Raw genomic sequence first — 22,346 nt, forward strand, 5'->3', positions numbered from 1 at the left:
CATGTCTGAAGTGAAGGCAGGAGGAGACATCAAAGCCCCTTTCCTGAAAGGGATGTCTTTTAGCTACAGGAGTCACTGCCTCCCAGAGAGATTTGAAGGCTTGGGTGGCTACGGCTTACTTTGAGACCTGCAAAGAAATCTGCCTCTGGCTTGGGAGTTTTTCCAGCTTCAAGTCCTGACTTCAGGCTCAAGGAGAAAGCAGGCAATTAGGCTCTGCCAAGACCCAGGACTGAGCCCAGATCCCCGCCCCAACGCTTGCCCTTACTGTTCCTGCTCTCGGCTGGCAATGGCCCGACCCCTTGTCTACCCAGCGGGCATCGACTCATTTTTGAAGACACAATTAAGCACCTCCTTGGAAAAACCCTGCACACTGTCCTCTGTGCCCCACTGTCTCCCAGCTCCTCTAACGAGAGAGTGTATTCATTTGCTCTCAAACCTGTCTCCCCATATGAGTTAGGAAGTTTCTAACAGGCAGGAACCCTGTTATTCATCTCTACGTCAGTCAGTACAGGACACATTTTTTTTTTCTTTAGGATGAAGGATGACAATAAGGAGTTGGTTAAAAAAATCTTCAGCAAAGAATATCAGACTTGCTAGAAATCTTAGACTCTTCTTTGATTTTTTTTTTTCTGTAATTTGTCCTAGGCCAGAATTGCTCCTCTCTAACTATAGGGCTTAGGGAAATTGATAATCACATGTGACAGAGAGACATTGTCCTCAGAACATCTTCTGTAAGCCCCAGGCCTCAAAGGCACCCAATTGACAGTTCCCATGATGGATGAGATTGCTCAAAAAGGAGGGGCTGGCCAGAGCTGGCAGCAAGAGGGCTGATGCCCAGAAGCCAGGACAAATGGGAAATTTAGGGATGTCAGAACAGGGATTATCAATGTGACCCCCGTCCTTGTCTAATATGTCACAAAACTGGCAAGCCCATGACTTAACATTTGAGATAAAACTCTCTTGAAATAAAAGTTGGTATTCCCAACTACCTCCATCATCACCAAAAAGCTTGGGCATTCTTTTGCCACAGAAACAAACACTTCCAAAACAACATTCTCCACCTCTTATGAATAAGGTGAGGGGAGGATTTGTTCCAGAACATTTATCCTGCCATATTTTTCTTTTATTCTCTCTACCTTGCAGAGACTCATCCCTGATACTAAGAGCTATGACTTCCTAAGCATTTAATGAACAGTTCTATCAGACCACTCCAGTGAAATGTCTAGCTTTTAAAAATGTTCACTAAAATGTAACATACTGTAGAACAGAAAAAAACCCCATAATGTTAATTTTATGAAGCTTTGTTTTACAAAAACGTTATAGGCCTCCCTGAAGCTTAATTATACCTAAAAAATAGTTTGCTGTTTGGTTTGGGGAGATTGTTAATTTACTGTATTGATTCCTCTGAGACATCCCCTGAGCTATAAATTGACATTAATTATTCATGGCCCTGATAGGTCCTGTATTAGGAGAAAAATTTCCCATTAAGACTTAAGTCACTAGCTCAACAGTTTAAAAACTTGATGCCTGGGTTATCAGAGGTACAAATGTGTCCTAACCATGGAAGTACAGGGGTGAATCTGGCATGCTTGCCACCATGATAACAGAAAATAGGGAGCAATTGACTAGGAAGGAAGAAACCAAACAAGAATCCCTTTTGACTACGTTATTTACAGAGCAAATCATTATCACCATCCAGATTAAAAAGACTCTTGGCTGAGCACCCGAGATCATCTTCCTCAATAATAAAGGAATTTGTTCCCTCTCCTCAGACATCTTTTGTGCCCACCTTTCCTGATTCCATTATGTCCATGCTGAGACAAATAGACTCACAAAAATATTCCCCAATCTGGATCCTCTGTCGGGGATTGACCACAGGTCATGGACCAGGCAATGACATACTACATTATCATCCAATCAAACAAAAAATAATAAACAGAAGGAAGTAGCGATGAGGTCTTGAAAGCACAGACCTCATAGCTGGCGCTATCTTTGAAGTCACACTTCTTTATTCAATGCTGATGTGCTGCTGTTCTTACCCTATGACCCTCATGCCGCCCCCTGCAGATGGTCAGGATCTAAGGGCCATTGTGTTAGAACGTGTTCATTAGATATGAAAAAAGAGAACGTGAATGAATGAAACAAAATGTCAAATCCCCTCAGATTCTTTAAGAATAAAAGCAAACAAACCAGATCCTGAATACTGCTAGGTGTTATGTGTGTTAGGGAGCTGAATTAATCGCTGTTAAATGTATTTTATCAAAAAGGAGAAAACCAGGTAGTGATCTTCCAATTAAGTTTTTTATGATGTTTGGCAAACCTAGGTGATATTGTCACATCCTGTTAAAATAAAATACCATTTGTGCCATGTGTAGAGTGTATACGGAGGCCTCTTCATGTGACTTTGAAAGAAGATAAAATTCCTCAACAGATGGAAGGAAAATGGATGCTGTAGACGAGAAAATCCATATGCTAGAGAACGCTGCTAAATAGCTCACTTCATGGAATGGAAAGGTCAGTTGTTTGGATGGAAATTCAAATTCAGAGGCCCAGCTTTGAGTTTGCATCTTCCTTCATTTATTCTTTCAAATGTTTACGGAGTGCCCGCTATCTGCCCGTACCTTGCATGGCCCTGTAGACACAGCACTGAGGAAGAATGGATCCCTATCCTCAAGATGATGACAATCCAGTCTGGTTACAGTGGCTGATTGCAGCTGCATCACCCTAATTATCTAGTTTGTCACACAATAAGGATGTGCAATAAAGCATGCCCCTAAAAGCTCTGCAGCCTAATATCATGGTGACAGAAGTAGGTAGTATAAGATAATCTTATTAAATAAGCTTTGTATATTTTAAAAAATTACATATGAGGTGGGATTGTGACATGGTCCAGCCACTTGAGAAAGCAATTTGGCAGTTCCTCAAAACGTTAAACATAGAGTTACCATATGATCCACAAATTCTACACCTAGATAGAGGTCCAAGAAAATAAAAAAAAGATAGTTTCATACAAAAATATTTACATAGATGTTAATGCAAAAGTAGAAACAACCCCAAATGTCCATCAAATGATGAACGGATACATGAAATATAGTACACACTTCCAAAGAAAATTATCTGGCTATTGAAAAGGAATAAAGTACTGATACATGCATGAATGTGATGTATGAAATGTGAAAACATTAAGCTCTGTGAAAGAAGCCAGACGCAAAAGGCCACATATTATGTGATTGATTGAATGAAGTGTCAAGACCAGGCAAGTCCACAAAAACAAAAGGATTGATGGTTTCCAAGGATTGGGGCAAGGGAGACAAGAGGAGGGATTGACAATGGCTATGTGATTTCATTTAGAAGCAATGAACTCTGTGAAGACACTAAAAACAGATGAATTGTGCACTAGAAAGGGGTACAAAAATTGTGTGTGGTATACACATTTCTAACTTGACACTGAAATGAAAATAAATAAGGCCTGGTCTTTATTTTGAAGAATTATTGCTACTCCTTCATCAATTCCTTCATCCCTCCTCCACATGACTGCCCACTTCCATGCCCACCTGTGCAGCAAGTTTCATGTTCATGCACCCAACTTCTTCCTTTCTCCCATCCACAAGACATATTTTAGATTTTTTTGTGAGAAAGGATCGGGAGAATGTGTAGAGAGTCACTGGATGCAGACAGAGTGGAGGAGGAAAGAATGAAGGGAAAAGGAATGAAAAACAAATGGTTCATGCCAGACTTGAAGGATAGCAGGGGGCACAGATGCTGTGGCGCACAGACAGGGTGTAGAGGTGCAGATGGGAAAACAGGGATAAAGTTTAAAATATTGCTCTGGTTCATGACATAGACCCCATTAATGTTACTCAGGAGATGCAAGTAACTTTTGGAGTCACCTTGTAATTCATTTGGGGTTTGTTGTCTCTATGTTTGCTGCTTTAGCAAACATAGTTGATGTAACTGAGCCACAGAGAAAATGGAGTGATGCATAGGATTGTGCAGCTATTTTAACCAAAGGTTTAGATTGGATTTGGGTTCTTCGAACTCAAAACCTTGAGCACAAACCACCAAGAGTACAGAATCTGGGGCTCCACCACATACTAAATGTGCCTCACTTTTCCCTGTATTTATTTCTACTTCAGAGGACATTTGTGAGGATTAAATGTATTAATATATGAGGAAAACTTAGGACATAGTAAGCACAGAAAATGTTAGGTACTGTGGCAGCAACAGTAGTGATAATAATAGTTACAATAATTGTGTTAGAAACCATGGCAAAAGCGTTATCAGTAGGAACCGTTTGCCTCTGCTGTTGGATTTTGCTCAAAGAATTTTACAGATTCGATTCTGGCTCCTTATACATGGAATAGTAAATGCCACTTAAGCTTACTAAAGATGTATTATATTTTTAAAAAACAATTCACTTCCTTTCCAAAAACTACAGGCACAGATAAATTCCTTAGCAATGAGAATACAGTCTCAGATGAACAAGGAAAAAGGTGCTTTTCAAATCTCTCCTGGGAGGGGACAGTAAGGGATTCTGTGGCTTGGTTTTGTGAAGTGTAACTTCTTAGCCTGCTTTCTAAATGGAGTGATCAGAACTGCTGATCTTGACGCACATGAAAAGCAACATGTTTCATAACATTTTCACCTGGAAAGGAGAGAAGGAATTGGCTTCCTTGGTGGAAACCAGGTCCTGTAGTCAATGCAGGGTTCACCCTGACCAGACACACATATTGGTAAGTAATACAAAGAGTTACTTGCCCATGTCTTCCAGAATGGCTCCTGCAGCTTGCTAATGTTTGAGTCTCACTTTCTTGCCATGGTTGGGACTAGGGCTCAGATACTACTCTGCCCCTGCATGGCTCATACACACTCTCTCTTTAAATCCTCATGGTACTATAACATAACCGTTACTTATTCCTTCTGCAAAGCTGAGCAAACAGACTCAGAAAAGCCTTCTCCAAAGTCAAAAGCCAGACCTGGGTCCACCTCAGGTCACAAAGCTCAAAAGTGTTATGGAGTTGGAAACCTGACACTTCATTCAGGATTCTGTGGTCCATCACGGTGCCCAGGGCTGGGAGTCTGTGCTAGGACTGAAGTATACAAAAGTGAACACAGATATCATTAGCTCCTAAACCATCAGAGACACTCCCAAGTGCTGGTCTGGCTGCTAGCCTTCCTTCATCAGCTCAGTTCTCTACTCTAAACTTCCGGCCTAAAAAATCACTTCTCTCAGGTTAATAACATTTTCCTCTACTCGCCCCATTTTCTTACAAGCTATTTGATTAACTCATTTGAGTTTTACACCCTCCTCACCCTCCCATCTGGGTAGCATATGTTCGTTCAGCTCCTGAACATTTATTGGACAATTTCATGCGGAAACACCCTTGCTAGGTATCGACAGCAGAAAGAAAGAGATGGATAGAGCAAGGTCTCTGACTGAAAAGCGTTTACAGTCTGGTGAGAAAGAAAGAGAAGATGAACAGAAAGAATGACAGCAGAAAGCACAAAATATGAAACACCTAAGGAGCATGGCAGATGTAAGACATGGGAATGGTGCCCTTTCCAGAAGGAACATTTCCCTAACATGTCAGGCCCAGTTTCGGGGACATTGCAGATCCAGTCCAAAGCAAGCCAATAAAAATCTGTGATGATGCATGAAAGGTAGGACAGGCATAGAAAAGCTACTGGATGTGTACAAGTGACATGGCTGGAGAAACTGAACTCTTTTTAGACACTGAGCTTTTATGAGGGGAAAAAGAAAACAAACAAACAAACAATCAAAAAAGACCTTAGTATTGATCTAGCAACACAGCCACTCAGGAACAGCAGGTCATTTTGTTCCAAAAATCAATAAAGTCATCAATTCCTGATTAAGAAATTTGTATTATTCTGTATAAAAATATTCTAACATTTCTATAGTACACTAACCAACTAATTTCCACTTATTTGATTTTAAAGGAGATGTCAACTAGAGTCATATAAAGAACAAAGAATACAGCAATGAAGCTGGGGTGTTGTGCTCTTTTGTGACAAAAGAGCATTGTTCTAGTGACTAAATTCTGTCTTTTTTCTTTTTCTTTAACTGATCACTCTTGAGGAACAAAAAAAGTCTACAGAAATGTGAATTTATTTTTCATGATTGAGGTTTTTTGTTGTTGTTTTGGGAGCTTTTTTAGGTCAATTGGAGAAACTGATGGAGGACATGAGACAGCAATGCACGTGTAATCACTGATTTACGGGTTTCCTCCTCTACCTGCTAATTCACTCCCGTGGATTGTCAGGTTCTCCAGATCCTCACTTTCTTCGGGTCCCAATTGCTCAATGTAAACAAATGAACAGGAAGTATGGGTGTTCGATGTGATTCATTTGAACAGAAGGTAAGACACATTAGCATCGATGTATTCCAGGACTTGCAAGCAAAGCACAACTAAATTTAGCAGCCAGCGATATTGATTTGATTAAAAATGGTTTAAGACTTGTAAATGTCACTGGAACTTAGCAAAATGAATATTATTAAATCCTTCTGGTGATGGCAAAAACTAACAAAGGGATTTGCAGTGGTTTCTGTAATTAATTGCTCTGTCATGATTTATATTAACTTACAGTACAACTCCATTAGCTCAGACCTGTCATCCCTGCTCAAGGAACCACCAAGTAATCACTAGCACATTAAAGAATAAATTAGTTTTTGGCTTGGAGCCTGGTTGTAGAATGTTTCATTTGTGTCTGCTGTAGACATATGTACCTAATAAAGTTGGGACGAATGAGTTAAAGTACATATATATCAATGTCAGCGGGTTACATTTTAGAGACAATACGCTCAGCATTGTTCATTAGGTCTAATGAATCATGGTACTTCAGCTGTATCACCTTGTGTTTAACAAATGCCTTCAGGTAAGCTGAGATGTGGAAGATTCCTTGAAAATAGGTAGGTCTCCAGAGAGTTTACCCTCCTAGCAGTCTGTGGCCTGTGGTTGTCATAATAGCTTCATGTGGTTTTTGTTAACACTTCATTACCCTAAAGTTGGATAAATTATCCTCTTGCTTCTGCCCTACGTGCAAACCCAGAGCCAAAGCCCTAGCTACTACTACTTACTGTAGATTATGGGGATTTGTAAGGTTCTATCAAATCGTCTTTGACTTTGATAGTTGGATGCTGCCCTAAGCAGGGCTTGATAGAGGACTGTTTTACATTTCAAAGAAAGCTCCAATTGTCTTGAGGGTTTGTAAACTAAAACTTGAACCACTTCCTTTTCATTTCTGGCCAAGGAAAGCTAAATTGGCACTCCACTGGCCAGGAGGATAACTGACTCAGAACAGAACCCGTGGGGCAATGGCCATATACAGGCAAGCTCATGGCCCCGAGAGTTCACCAAATCTGCAAGACTCCAAGGGCAAAGTCATTTCAGCTCAAATCTTTGGGCACTACCCAGACGTTCATAATTTGTCCTGGGTCATTTCTGCGATTTGAATCATCAGATGCCAGCGAGTCCTTGACAGATGCTCTGCCTTGCAGTGCAAGGAGCCTGCGACACAGGGGCTTCTCCTGCCTGGGTGAATCGAGTGACAAATGTCCAAATTGCAGAAAGATTGCAGCCTTAGCCAGCTGGAAAACACATACATTACTGAGGATAAAAAATGAAGGAGCAGGAGTCAAGTTGTGAGATAGAAGGAAGCTTATTTTCACTCTTCTAATTTGCTAAGTGACTAGATTGCATATTTGCAATGATTGGTCTGGATGATTTGCAGGAAAATCTAGGAATACCCCCAAAGTTTATTAATTTATCTCCTGCATAGCATTATATACCCCTGACTTCATTCTAAATAACTACCAAGATAAGAAGAAACATTTCTCCTAAAATAAAATAAATGCTTGTTTAAAAAATGGTGGCAGAGGAGAAAAGATATTAGAAGGAGAAGGAGGAGTGTGGTAACATACAAACTAGTTCAAAGAGAAAAATGTAAGGTTTTTGTAACTTAGAAATCATTTCTAAGTATTTTGAAATATTGGTTTCACCTAATCAATAAACAAAGAAGGAAATATTCATGAGTCTAACCTTTCTGTGAAGTCTTCCATTTGTTCATGTGAGGTCCTTCCTAAAATCATGAGACAGGATTTAAAATAATGTTTGTGAAATAATTTCTTATCTAAGTAGTCTTACATTTTTATAGAATTTTACCATGATTTAACTTCGTTCCTAACAAATCAGCAACTAGATGAAAATATACTCCAAAACTAGACTTTATTCATAGTAATAGCCAGTGTTTAATATTTGTTCAGTAGTGAGTAAAACATTTCATCAAAATCAGAATAATGTAGAAACAGGGGAGGAGGCAGAAAAGTTAAAAAAAAAACCACTCAATTTTCAGCCAAAATGATGAGTTTGCTTGATTACTTTTTGTGAAATTACTCCTTTATATTTCTACCCCTCTTGTTTCCAGTTGCTCTTGGAACAAAACTGATGTGCTCAGAGAGAATTCAGACTTGTGGGCAGATAGAATGGAGAGGCACTAACAGAACACAAAGAGAATCCTTTCCTTAGGCAGTGCTTTGTGATTCCTGCCCTTTGTTTATGTTTTCCTCCAAGGATTTGGAAATATCAAATATAGATTCTAAATCTATTAGAACAGCAGATTCCCTTCAGACAAGAATAAAGCACATGGTGATCAAACACCCAGATTTTCCAATCTTTCCTTGATAAGGAGCATAGAAGAAACTAGATTATCTGAGCGGTTATAAAAATTTGCATGGTTCTGAAAAGCACTCACAATTTCCTCTTTTACAGCCTTTTGTTTGAATCCACTAACTAACAACCTAGAAAGGGAAATTAAAATATCACTTTTTTCTTGTTTCTCGCATCTGTTGGTCAGATTTTTGTGCTTGACAACTTCAAACAAATTATATAGCTTTCTCCCTTTCTTTCCCTCCACTTTGAGGTCTGGCAGAAGTTTCACACGCAGGGGTGAGCCTCAAGTCCTTCAGTAAAGTGAATGTTTCATTTTCAACAGACCCCACATATTCCATTCAGACCCGTTTCTTTCACTTCTAGATGTAAAGAGCAGCTGTGCCCCCCCCGAGTTGCAAAAGAAGGTCCTATGTACAAAGTTAACAAAACACAGCTCACACAATGGATTTGATCTGTACAGCGGGGAAGCTGTACTTTTCAAATTCATCTCTTTCTGGCTCCAACAAATTACAGGTCCCTGAAAAGATCCAGTGACCCTTTTTAAGTGTGCTTGTTGAACACGCTCAGAGGTGACCAAATGATTTAGTGCAGCACACTAACATTTTGCCAAGCAGTAGGTCCGGGACAGACCTTCCATGGAGTACAGGCTCCCTCAGTCGGTGGTATTTAAGGGACCCGTTAGCTCTACATAAACTATTCATTCAACCCTTTACCTTTCCACAGATAGGGTTGGATGCTGATAGATGGGTACCTCCCCCTAACCCAAGATATCCTTACATCTCCACAAAATGGTGAGCTTGAAATACTTGTTTCACATTAATTTGATGGGTCTGGGGAAAAAATATGCTTTTATTAACAAACTTAAATAGTCCTGCATTTATACACTTAGGAGACATAGTTGAGCACTTTGAGTATAAATAAGTAAGTAAATCCCTCTGGAAATATATCGTGTTATATATTAAATCTATTTCAGGTTTTCCAGTGGCTTCAGATGAAGGGCAGTTTGTGGCCTCTGAGTTAGTAGTGAGGACCATACACCTTGCACATTTGTACTACACCAGAGTTAGGTCAAAGCTAGAAAAAGGTACCACATAGTTATACAGCAATGATAGCACTAACTCACACTTTTTTTTTCAATTAAGGAATGTGTCTGGAAACACAAGTTAAAGGATGTTATGTGTTTAAGTGCTTCTTTTTTTATTTAGCAGTACTGAGTTTTGAATTCAGAATTTTGCACTTGCTAGGCAGGCGCTCTACCTCTTGAGCCATGCCTCCAGACCTTTTTGCTATGATTATTTTGGAGATAGGGTCTCTTTGTCCAGGCAGCCTGAACCACAACCCTATTTTTTGTTTCCTGTTGGATTTTTCCATTGAGATGGGATCTCACAAACTTTTTGTTGAGGTTGGCCTGAAACCATGATTCTTCTGATCTCAGCCTCTCATGTAGCTGGGATGACAGGCGTGTGCTACAGCACCCAGCTATTGGTTGATATGGGGTCTTGAAACTCCCTGTCTTGGTTGGCCTTGAACTGCAATCCTCCCAATCACAGCCTCCCAAGTAGCTAGGATTACAGTTGTGAACCACTAGTACTTAGCTGCATTGATATTTTTAACTGTCTTTTAAATATTAGTGCTTGGCCAGCTGGTTGGGCTGCCTAGCCCTTAATCTGGCTCTGCCTTTCTCTCTTCAAATTCAGAGTTGCTTGTGTTCTCCTTATGTTGAATCTCTCCTGACAAGCAGAAAATATGGAATCCTTCCTTTGGAAAAAATGAGTACTTCTTCTATATGTATTTTTATATCTTACCATCAACAGATACATGTTTTTAACTCTTTTTTTGTGGACTAATAAGAGATTGGATTCTGACATATCTATTTTCTCAATATACCTAGTGCAGACTCTGGAACTTTTTCTAAGAAACCTCTGGGCATGAAGTAAAGATTAATTAAAATGATAATTTAATGAAGACTAAATTTGAATATTATAACAAGCAAATGTCTCACCTCTACTCTCAACATCTCTGTCTACATGCACATTCTACATGTGGTAAGAATCCATGTCTGCTTATACAGCAATTCTAATAACACTGGTCCAAAGTATGCCCTAGACATGGCACCCAGATGGCATCAAACATGAATCATTCTTACATGGTATGATGCCAGGGAAAACATCTGATGTCCTCGGGGACTAAAAAAATTCCATGAGGCTTATTTATGTTCTGCACAATGGAAAATTAGTGCATTTTGTCTAGAGCTAATAATGATTTGGTTGCATGAGACTCAGAAAATATTAAAGCATACAGAAGCTTATTCAAAATACTGACTCATGAAGGTAGGTAAAAAATTTACTTAAAGACAGATTAAAATTCAGAAAACTCCCTAAACTCTCTATCTTTCATTAATCCTACAGAGAGCTTGGCAAAAAAGTGAAAGAATGGAATATTCTTATTTAATAGGCACATTAGAACCTATTCTTCTCTTCTCCCTTCTCTTTCTCCTTCCATCTCTTTCTATCTCTATCTCTCTCTCTATCCTCCCCACCTTCTCTAAAGAACCTGTATAAAATAAATATAAAATATCTGCTATTTGTATTCATTTAGACAAGATGCTGGAAAAAACCCAAAGTCATGAGTTTAAAATATAGGCAGGTCAATGAACTTCATCACCTCCATGATTCAGAAAGTGCCCTTAGCCCTGTGGATTAAATGTGGATTGCTGGTCAGATGGGAATGTCAATACAAACCAGCATATGGGTGGATCAGCACAATATTCATTCTCACACTTTATTTATTTTACTTTAAATAGATATACTAACTTGTTTATGAGTTCAGGACTCAAAAATTTCTCTAATGCACATATATCTACCAATGATAAGTTCTGTGTTGAATGCAAAGGCAACCAACATGCAGTGATGAATTCCATCCAACTGGGCATGGATATTGGAGTCCATCTGACACAGAACTGTAGCTACACAATGGGTCAAGTTACAATGTTCCAAAGCTGAAACAGAGAATAAAACACCTCCTGTGCTGTTCTGAGAAGCATTTTATTACTAGTATAAGTAGCAATTATAGATATGGATTTAAATTCTATGTTTTCTAAAAAATACATCACAGGTGCTCTCTGTGCAAAGTTTCATATGTGTATTTTTCCTCCATTTAACTAGTGCTATACATAAACAGACACCAACATGATTCTTGCCCACCATTTTCTTTTATCCATTAGTGTTTGGGAGAACGATTTTATTATGCACAACTCTGAGGATTTCAGACATTAATTTCAGAATATCACAGCAGGTACATACCTCCTTGCTAATAATTTGTGACCTTGAAGCAGTCATTTACAGCTTCAGATAACTGCCTACCCGGGATAATTTTTGGACCTTTGTCAAAAAGTTTCTCCCCCATAATTTTACTAGAATGATCAAAGCAACCAGTATCATAACCATTCATTTTCTTAATAAAAGTTTTCTTAAGCAACTAATATGTTGTAGGGAGTGAAGACGTGTTAACAAATAACATAGTCTGTCTCTGTCCTCCAGGACTAGTGAGGAAGACAGACATATAAATTGTGCATTATACAAAGCAGAATAAACATGGCTGAGGATAGAAGAATAAGTCAAATGCTACTGAGTCACAGATGGTAGAGGAGTGAATTATAAAAAGAAGTTCACGAATGATTTCACAAAAAAACATGCAACATGTGAACTGGGCTTCAATAATAAAGTTTAAAAAGCAGAGAAAGGGTTTTCTAAAAGGAGCAAAGACCTGGAGAATCAGTATCTGCCACATATCTTGATATGATGAGAACATAAAATGAACAAGTGTCAGGGCAGCAAAGCAGGTTATCAGAGGTGCTGGGTGTCATGTTAAGGACCCAGGAACGGTCTACAAGGTTGAAAGAATGAAAGATTTGGAAAAGAATCACGGGAATAGATGTGTTTTCAAAAGAAAACTCTTCAGCAGAGAACTGGATTAGAGACCCAAGAGCTTGGAAGAATAGAGATGATTAGGACTAAACAACTAGAAAAAGACCAGATAGGAAAGCCAGGAAATGCAATGTGCCTTGGTGAAGTTCACTGGTATAGTGAGAGTGGTTGGCTGAGGGCAGAGAAAGCGTAGGTCAGGAGTGATGCAGACTCTGGATGTGGTCGTTACCAAGGAAACTGAAGAGCAGGTTTGGGAAGAAGGAAAACACCAAGGCTGGCTTTGGACACTGAAGAAAAAAGAAGAGAAAGAAAAGAAAAAAGGGAAAGTACAGAAAGGAAAGAAAAAGGAACAAACAAGGACAGCAAGCTTGACAAGGAGGCTCATTTCCCAAAACAGAGTTTTAGTCAAAATTTAAGTGGCAGTTTTGAAAAGCCTCATTTGTTGTTGTTATATAGAAAAGAAGATTATTTGAATTTTTGTCAATTTTATCATGCTTTATTTCTATCTTCCTTGCAATATTATCCATTACCAAGATACTTAAAGTTCAGATTACTCATTCAAAGTCACAATGAAAATAGGTCAACTATAAGTGTACTCATTCCTGAATTCAACAAATATTTGTTAAGTATCCACTGTATATCCAGCACTGTTGCAAGTGCCTGGCATGCAATAGTAAATAAAAAAAAAAAGTCTCTGCCATCACCAATCCTATCAAAAGGGATTTTGAATCATTTGAAAGCCACATTGAAATGTGAAAGGAAATAAAGTTGTCAAATTAAGACCTTTGCATTGCCACATGAAAGAAAATTAGACACACTCATTAATATTTACAACGTAAGTTCAGGAATGTGAGATTTTATGACTGCAGGAAACTTCAGTTCTTTTAAGGGATGTTGTCTTTAGTCGATCCTGGCTCTGTGCCTGCCTTCATGATCTCTGCACTCATCCATGAAAATGAGATGGTTTAGATTAAGACCAGTGATTCCCAACTGGATACTCATTAGGATCTTGGGGGTGTTTGAAAGACACACAGCGTTGGGCCCCACCCCAGGGCAACTGAAGCAGAATCTCTGGAGGTGGGTGTTTTCTTTTTATACCTCCCCCAGGTGATGGTAACAGTGCATCACCAAAGCTGAGAATCACCAATCTGCTATAAATTCTTAGTTTCTCAGAGAAGAAACCAGAAGCACCCCACCTTTCACATTATATAATCCCATGCATCTCCATGACTCTATTTCAGGCCATTAGGTTGGATGCACTCTTTTGGGGAAGATACTTTTCATTTTACATTAGTAATATACTCCTTTATAGAATGCAATCTGTGCAATACATGCTGAAGTGGAGAGTTGGCTCATCTCCAGGAGCTGGAGATAATTGTTCAGGCAATCTGGAAAAATCAGAACAAAAGTACATCGCACACTTATACCAGCAATATTTTCTTTTCCTAACCCCTTAAAAATAGAAAATAGAGACTTTCAGTTCTTAAATATCTAAAGAAGTCACTTACATAAATATTTGTTCAATAGGAGGACATCGCAAAGAAATATTACACTAGTGACTTTGCACTAGCATAGTATTTCTTAAATGTCTCCGTGTGTAATAGATTCTTTCAGTCCCTTAATAATTTATTTCATTTTACTTCAGTTAATACTAGATGGACCTTTCTAGAAAGAACTGCCCTCTTTAGGTTTTTAACTGAAGCATCATTAAAAAGCCTTAGGTCATATTACCTTAGTACTTAAAAACAATTTTAAGGAAGGTAAGATAGACAATATGGCCATGCCCTTAATAAATGTGGGATTTTTTTTCAGAATCCAAAGTAAAACTAAGTTTTCTTGATCATAACTCCAACTTGGTTATGTTACTTTGCAATTCATCTAAAGCGTCTTCTTTTATTCTTTCAAATTGCCCTCGCCATCACAGAACCCTAAGAACTCAATGCGTCAAATGGTTTGATTAAAATTGGTTGTTAAAAGTTGAGATCAGAGATTCCTCTTCACGCATTCACGCCCTGCCTTGGTGGCTTCTTGGCTTCCCGGGAGACTCATTAATAGACCAGCTTGCCCAGTTTGTCATCTGTTTCATTATGCAAAATATATACTTTCAATTACTTTTCCTGTGTGAAAATCTCTTAACTCTAACCAGATATAATGATTTCTTTGGGTTTCTTCTCAACCTCTGAATGGCACAGCGTTCCTAAAATCTCAATTGGGGGTAGAATACTTGAGAACCCTGATGGGAATTAATTTTAATGTAATGATCTTTATGTGCCCATTAAAATAGGAGTGAAATAGCTTGCAAAGTTGACCACTGGGAAAACCTAGTATTGACCTCAAAGAAAGAAAAAAAAAGATCTGTTCAAAGCTTCCTGATCATTTTGTTTAATCTATTTCAGATGGAATGTTAAGAAGCTATCCCCTAAGATAAAGCCTTAGTTTGCAACACCAACACTAATTTTATTTCAGTTCTGTGGAAAAAGTTAGATTGGGGGGGGCCTCTGATCTTCTGAGGGTCTTATCTAAAGTCAAGAATTTTGCTACAGTAGTCACCTGAAGTACTCGTGTGCATAGGTGTGTACACACACACGCACACCCATAACAGGTATTTTGTGAACAACTTTGCTCTCACATTCAAAGTGCATTTTTTAAATTTACCTTCATACCTCCAGGCCTACACATAGTTTCATGAAACAATCAAGAGACATGGTAGGGTTAGGGTGTAGCCCTTGCCTAGCATGCACAAGTTGCTGGGTTCTATCCCCAGTGCTAAAAAAAAAAAAGAGAGAGAAAAGAAAAAAGAGACCACATCCAGGGATTGACCTATACTATACCATCTAGTTTTGTATAAATACATGCTATGATGCTCACACAATGATAAAAATCAAATTGTATTCCCGTGGTTAAGTGATACGTAATAAATACATACCTTTGTCAGGAAGAAATACACTTTTAAATTCCTTGATGTGGCTCTAAAGGCACAAATGGTTTGGTTACATTTAAGGAGGTTCCTTTCAGGCCAGAAGTAACCTAGAAGAATCCATCTTTATGCCCCACATTTTCCAAATTGGAACCTGGTTGACAGCAGAACTGACCAAACCAAGGGAGGCTCAAAGGGCAGAAGACAGACATGCAGGGAGAGAGAGATTAAGTTTAGCAGAATCCAGGAGTAAGCACCTGAGGCAGGTACAGGCCCAGGGTGTGCAGGTTATGGGTGCACTCAGGTGCTGAAGTATCTCAGATCTTGTGGGATTTAGGCCAGTAGGCGAGCCACATAAAGTAAAGAACTTTGATATTGTGCTTTCATAATTCAAATTATGTATCTACCTCTAACTCACCAGATAACTTAGAGGAAATAATTTCATAGATCTGTTTCTCCTTTAAAAAAGTAGGAATAAAAACATTTACCTTTCAGGTATACTCTAACTAGGCAGGCAGTAACTTCCCTGTACCTTTCAGCTTCCTGTAATAACGAAGTATAACAAGAAGTTACTCAGACCCAGTGTGTGTGTGTGCTTGTGTATTAGACATTCATGATTAAGATGGAAGGCAATATCATTTAAAGTAATTGCTTGTCACTAGACAATTTCATCCTAAGTCTTACGCCTATCCCTACTTATAAAAAATTCACTTGACATGAGCTATTTTTGAGCATAATGTATAGAGTACTTGGTAAAACATAAGTTTATTCACAATTGAAATTTTTCCTAGTAATTTATTAATTATATTTAAAATCAAATCGCATCCATTTAGTGTTTTTTCTGTCACAGCAGACCAGGGTGTACTGATAAATTTAGTGACATAAAGTCACTGTGTTTTACAGAAAGAAACAAGGATATCAAAAATACCCTACAATTGCAAATGATGAAACAGGGAATGTCTGGAAATGAAAATGCTATTACCAAAAGTGCCATCAGTTACCAGAGGGGGCTGGCGGTGGGTCAGATGCAATGACTTCACTGTGATTGACCATGACACCTAAATGCTGCCAGTGCCAGCACCCACCTGGGTGCTGGGGATTTAACCCTTTGCTCCCCCAGCAAACTATCCATGCCATGTCTTATCAGAATGAAACTTTGCTTTGCTTCAGTTTGGCTAGATAATCCAGAAGATCCCAGCTGGGACAATTCTGGAAGAAGAGAGAAAAAATGTTTCATCAAAGCCATTCTACATTTTCTCTGGGTAATTAGCACAGAGACTGCAGTCCAGTTTGCCAGCTCTATTTGAAATCAGCAGTATTTATCCAACTGAAATACGGAAACACTCTATTACTCTGACCTAAATAACAACGTTCCTAAGGTACAGTTGTTCAGAAAGCTATCGTATAATGAATAATTAGTCATCAAATCTTTATCAAAGTCCTAGCACATTAGAGGCATCTTACCAACATTCACTTGAAAAATATTCAAAGCTTTATTCCTAGACATTTAAATCTTACTCTGAGCAAACCAACACTTAGATACGTACCTAAGGAACGATAACCAAAATCAGTCATGCTGCCTGTACTCTTTAGTTGACTTTTCATAAAAGACTCTAAAGAAAGTTCTCCACAAGAGAGGAAAGAGGATTGCTAACAGATGCATAATACTTCAAGTCTCAGTGGCTTGAAGCAATAGTCACTCATTCTCTCTCATAAGTCTATAGGTTGGCCAGGTGCTTCTAGCAAGCATCCAGGGCAGACTGGGATTATGTTTTCCGAGTTTTCTTATGAGTCTGAGTTGACAGGTCAGATAAGGATTGAGTGGTCCGGGATAGCTCAATGAATTGGCCAGGCTGGCTCGATTCTGTCTCATGTGGTCTATCACCATTCATCAAACTATTCTGTGCTTATCCCAAAGAGAAGAGGCACCCCACCCAAGAAGGATGAGTAAAACTTCTTGAAACTTATGCTTGGCCCTAGCATGCAGACAGATCCACTGTGTTCTACTGCCAAAGCAAGTCACAAGGCCAGTCTAGATCTAAGGATGGGGAGCCAAGCACAGCAGCTCAAGTCTGTAATCTGAGGTACTTGGGAGGCAGAGATCCGAAGCACTATGATTTGAGATCAGCCCTGGGGAGGGAGAAATTTTGAGAGACCCCCATCTTAACCAATGGCTGTGTGTGGTGGCATGCACCTGTTATCTAGCTATGTGGGGAAGTACAAGTAGGAAGATAGGGCCTTATGCCAGCTTGGGCAAAAGGAAGGACCCTATCTCAAAAATAACCAATGCATAAAGGGCTGGCAGAGTGACTCAAGTGGTAGAGAACCTAGCAAGTGTGAGTCCCTGAATTCAATCTCTAGTACCGCCAACAATAACAACAAAATTCCTGGGGAAATAGGTTCTACCTCTTGATGGCTACACCTGCAAAGTCATACTGCAATCTGGGAGGGAACAGGGATAAGTAAAGAATCAACTGTTTTCACCACCACAGTCTGCCCTCTGGTCACAATTATTTCTGTTCTCCTTGGATATTATATATATTCTCTCCCTTATATCAGTGAAACACCTGCTCACTGACTTGTCTATTAACTTACACTGAGACCACATTTTAAGCTTACATTTCAAGAAGCATCCTAACATCTGGCACAACTAATAAATTGGTTTAGGAAGAACCCTGTGTGCATATGGAGCTGACTACTTTTAGCCCCTGAGATTGAGCTGTAGGAGAATAATATTTGCCAAGAAAAAAAGAGGAAAGAAATGAACACAAGCCATGGCCAACAAAGTAATAGTCCTGTTTTTTTTTTAATGTAGGTTTTAAAGAAACAGATGACGGATAATTTATATATGTATAAATTTCCAGTCTGTCTCTCTAATCCATGGTAGAATCACCAGGCTCTGAAATAACCTATGGGGAGTCATTAGAAAACTAAACTCTGATCAATCTTTGCAGCTCTATCCTTTTATGTTACTTAAGATCTTGACAAATTTGAAAAATATTTTATAACAGTAGCTTCACACAAATTGAAAGACTGGGCTTCAATCTGAGATGTGTAAATGTAGCATTCAGTCACCCAGAGGCATGCAATGAAAAGTAATTGAACTTGTTTCTGTAAGACTGTTTACTCCTTCAGTTGGTTGGTTTATGGACCCATTGTTCAATCATTCTCTTTTGGATTTCAACCCCATACTTGATTGGCTACTTAGCTAAATTATAAATAATGCCAAAATATGTAGTAGGTATTTGGACAGATTAGGTTAAAGCATACCATAATTATGCAATCAACAATTAAAAGGCCAAATTGAACATTTTAAAGGCCAGAGAACCAAATTTTTGTTTGTAGTTATCATCCAAGTATATGCTTGGAAAAAATACACACCAAGTGTGGGAAGCCAATTTCAATCTCCACATGGTTCCACTGCTTTTTTTTTCCCCAACGCAGAAATGCACTGCACTGGGAATACAGTGCACTGTGTTCCCAGAATGTACTGTAATGTAGTGCATTACATTACCATGTACATTCTATACATGGTATAGAAGAGAACTGCCACTTATTCCAGGTTCATATGAAAAATTTGTGGCTGGTAAAATTGAACTTTCAGAAGTACTACTGGGAAGGTTGACAGCGCTACTATGTAAAGGATAATTTGTTGAACCACATTTTCAGCTACTATAAATTCTAAGTCCGGGCAATTCTCTGTATGAGAAATACAAGCAACCAACAACACAACTGCTGTCATACAAACTGTAGCTGTTGAAGATTCGTATAGCAATGGCCCTTAGTGAATCATGCCTCCTTTACCAAGAATGTTGACTCATTCCTTGCCATGTCAACAGAGAATCTGACACAGCAGTGCGATGTCACATCCTTCTTATCTGATATGGACTGACTTTGCCTTTGCTCGTTATCTTGCCACCATCAGCTCCCAGGTTGGCTTGCTCATCCTCTGTGTCTGCCCTGAGTCTCTGAGTTGCAATCAATTCAAAAATTATTTATTGAACACTTATTCTTTATTTAGCCTACTATTAAGTTATAAAAGATGGTATCAGTTGTACATCCACTACAGGGCCTTCTATCCTGGGCTAGCCTCTCTGTGTGAATATATATTGGAATGCACATACGTTACAGAGTAGGGATACCTGAAAAACATAACAGAAAGTTAGAATCTGGGAAGGAGGTGGTGCTCAATGTGGAAGTGGATGTTGTAAAATGGAAAGTGTGATAAATCTGTGGATGTGTAACTCTGGGCAGTAAGACTGGGGGGATGATGGGTGGGAGAAAAGAAGAATCTACAAAAGAGCCATAGAAATTGGTATCAACAAATGTCATGCCTTTGCTTTTTGCTTCCAGCCATCATCCTTCCTGACCTCTGTTCTTTATACTTCTTCCTTCCTCTCCCAAGCGTATTCTAAATATGATGCAGCTTCAGTAGAAATAGAAAAGTTGGTAAAATTGTCTAATTTTCCTTAAAGTTCTTACAGGGACTGTTCTCACAGGGATTATTGCACTGCTTATATCATTAGCTACAAAATCTGGTGAAGAGTGCAACAAAAATGAAGTTGAGGTGAGAATGAGTCACATGGCTCAATGCATTTTTAACAGCGGACAACTCCCTGGCCATGTCAACAAATGTGGTCCACGTAGCACAGGCATGAGGTGTAGAAATGGGCCACATAGTAAGGAGAGGAAAAGGAGCAGCCCTCTGCCAGTGTAGATGCTGCCCCAAACACACCCCTCTTTGTTTAGTTAGCGCTCCACAGTACCCAATTCTGGGAGGACCCAACAGGAACTGGGCAACACGGCAGCTCCATTCTGCCTCAGAAGTGGAAATGTAATCTTGTTTCTTATGTTTTGTGCCTACCTCTTTGTTTTACTGGCCGTGCCTACCTGTAACCATGGATAAAGTTGTTGCTTATAGGTAGAATAGACACTACACTGGGTTTTGGACCACAGAACAATAATTTAGATTGAAATTTTATAGATGGAGCAATAAAATCATTTCATGCCACCAAATTTTGTTGAACTTCTGTATGTTTGAGCAAGGATGCTGCTCTAGCCCAAAATGAATAAAGGAATGGTTAGATTATCTCAACACAGTAATTGAGGGACATTTAGTCTAGATATTCTCAAATGAAAAAGGTTAAGTTGAAACTCAAAACACAGTATCTTGTTAATCTCACTATTCACCATGTCAAACTACTTAGATATTTTTGGAGAAAAACATGGAAATACTGCCAGATAAATCCTTTATTTGTGCAAAGAAAGAAGTCATTTTGCTCAAAGAAATTTATTGAATTAAAATCTGTTATAAACTTATACTACTATACTGTTTCTAAAACGTGGAAATTAAATGTACATCTGTTTATCTATAAACCAAAAATGACTTTAAAATTAATTTTAAAAGGGTTGGCCTTATCAAATTTCATGTTTTATTTACTATTCTTTACCTTCTTCTCTACCTCTGTTAGAGATAAGCATATACTTTTTTAATAATATTTTTCACATATTTTGTCCTTTATCCAAATAATTTCTCCTTTGACAGACATGTTTGCTGACAGTGCATTTTTCAGAGGAGGAAACTGAGTCTTGGTTCATTTCAGTGATGGGCCGTGCCCACAGTAAGAGGTGATAGGCATAGGACCTCTGCTTTTCTGCCACACTGAGCTTACCCTCTCTAAGGCCTTCCACCAACATGGTGCTAGAACTTCTGTTATAACAGAAGTGGGCAATGTCTGCCCAGCTGCTATCTGTCAAGGCATCATTCCATTTGTTCAGGTTGATTCTGCTTGTATAGATTTTGTTGTTGCTATTGTCTTTTTTTTTTTTTTTTACTGTTTTCATTTACTACATTTTTTTCTCTATCCTTTTACAAATAACCTGCATTTAGAATGGTGAGGTACGCTGACATTTCTAAGAAAAAAACCTTTGTGACAAAACAAATTTAAAATGTAAAATGTAAACTATGATAGAATAATGGCTTTTCACTTGCGTATTATATAATTTTCTGGTACCCAGTAGGCTAGCGAATCTGACTAAAAGGAATATGTAAAAATAATGTATTCCTCATTATTGTAATTGTACAAAAAATTTCCCAGGGTAGAAACTTGAAAAGTACCTAAAAATATTGCATGGAGCTATATACTTTAATCACAGTTTAAAATGCTCCATTTCAGAAAGAAATTAATATGTAGAAAAGAAAAAAATCCTATAAGGCTCTCCTTACATTTAACCCCCAAAATATGATTCTTTCCATAAAACCAAATTTTTAATGGGTCATCTAGAAAAAAAATTGATTCACAACAGTGAAAATTTAAATAAATTATCAAAAAAAATTGAGAAACTCTTTCCACATTAAAAAAGGAAAAAGCATTCCTTTCCTTTAGAAACATTTTTGCCTACCTATTTTTAATATGGAATTAAAGTATGCATGTTTTATCTACTATACAATTAGATTCTTAGAGCTATTAAATATGTTAACCTAATATACACCTCCTTAGTTGTTTTTTGGGGTTTTTTTTTTTTTTTTGCCTTTTATAGATATTTGAAATCTATAGTAATTTTGAAATCGTAAAACCAAGCTAAAGTTATTAGGGTTTACTTGTCATTTTTCCCATGAATAAACTATTTTAAACCCACATTTTTCAAGACTCTGAGTGGTACTGTGAACATATGTTTTTATACAAACTTAAGCAACCTGTGTCATTTAAGCTCTGGTTAACTAATAATAATAGGTGACTTCCAACGTGCTTTATCACTTAGAAGTACCAATTTAAGAAGTTTTTTAAAAATTTAAAATAGAAGCAGGTATTTAGC

The 22,346-nt window shown here is 38.3% G+C and overlaps 1 long non-coding RNA gene across 1 annotated transcript in view; it reads left to right on the forward strand.

The window, feature by feature from the left end:
• The first annotated feature begins 1,429 nt into the window (after positions 1–1,429).
• Positions 1,430–22,346, forward strand: part of LOC141424021 (uncharacterized) — a 28,137-nt gene continuing 7,220 nt past the window's right edge. The window contains exon 1 of the long non-coding RNA XR_012448811.1: positions 1,430–2,514. This is a non-coding gene — a long non-coding RNA (uncharacterized lncRNA). The remainder of the gene's footprint in view (positions 2,515–22,346) is intronic.

The sequence above is a fragment of the Castor canadensis genome, chromosome 6 (genome assembly GCF_047511655.1).
Source record: "Castor canadensis chromosome 6, mCasCan1.hap1v2, whole genome shotgun sequence".
Classification (NCBI taxonomy): Eukaryota; Metazoa; Chordata; class Mammalia; order Rodentia; family Castoridae; genus Castor; species Castor canadensis.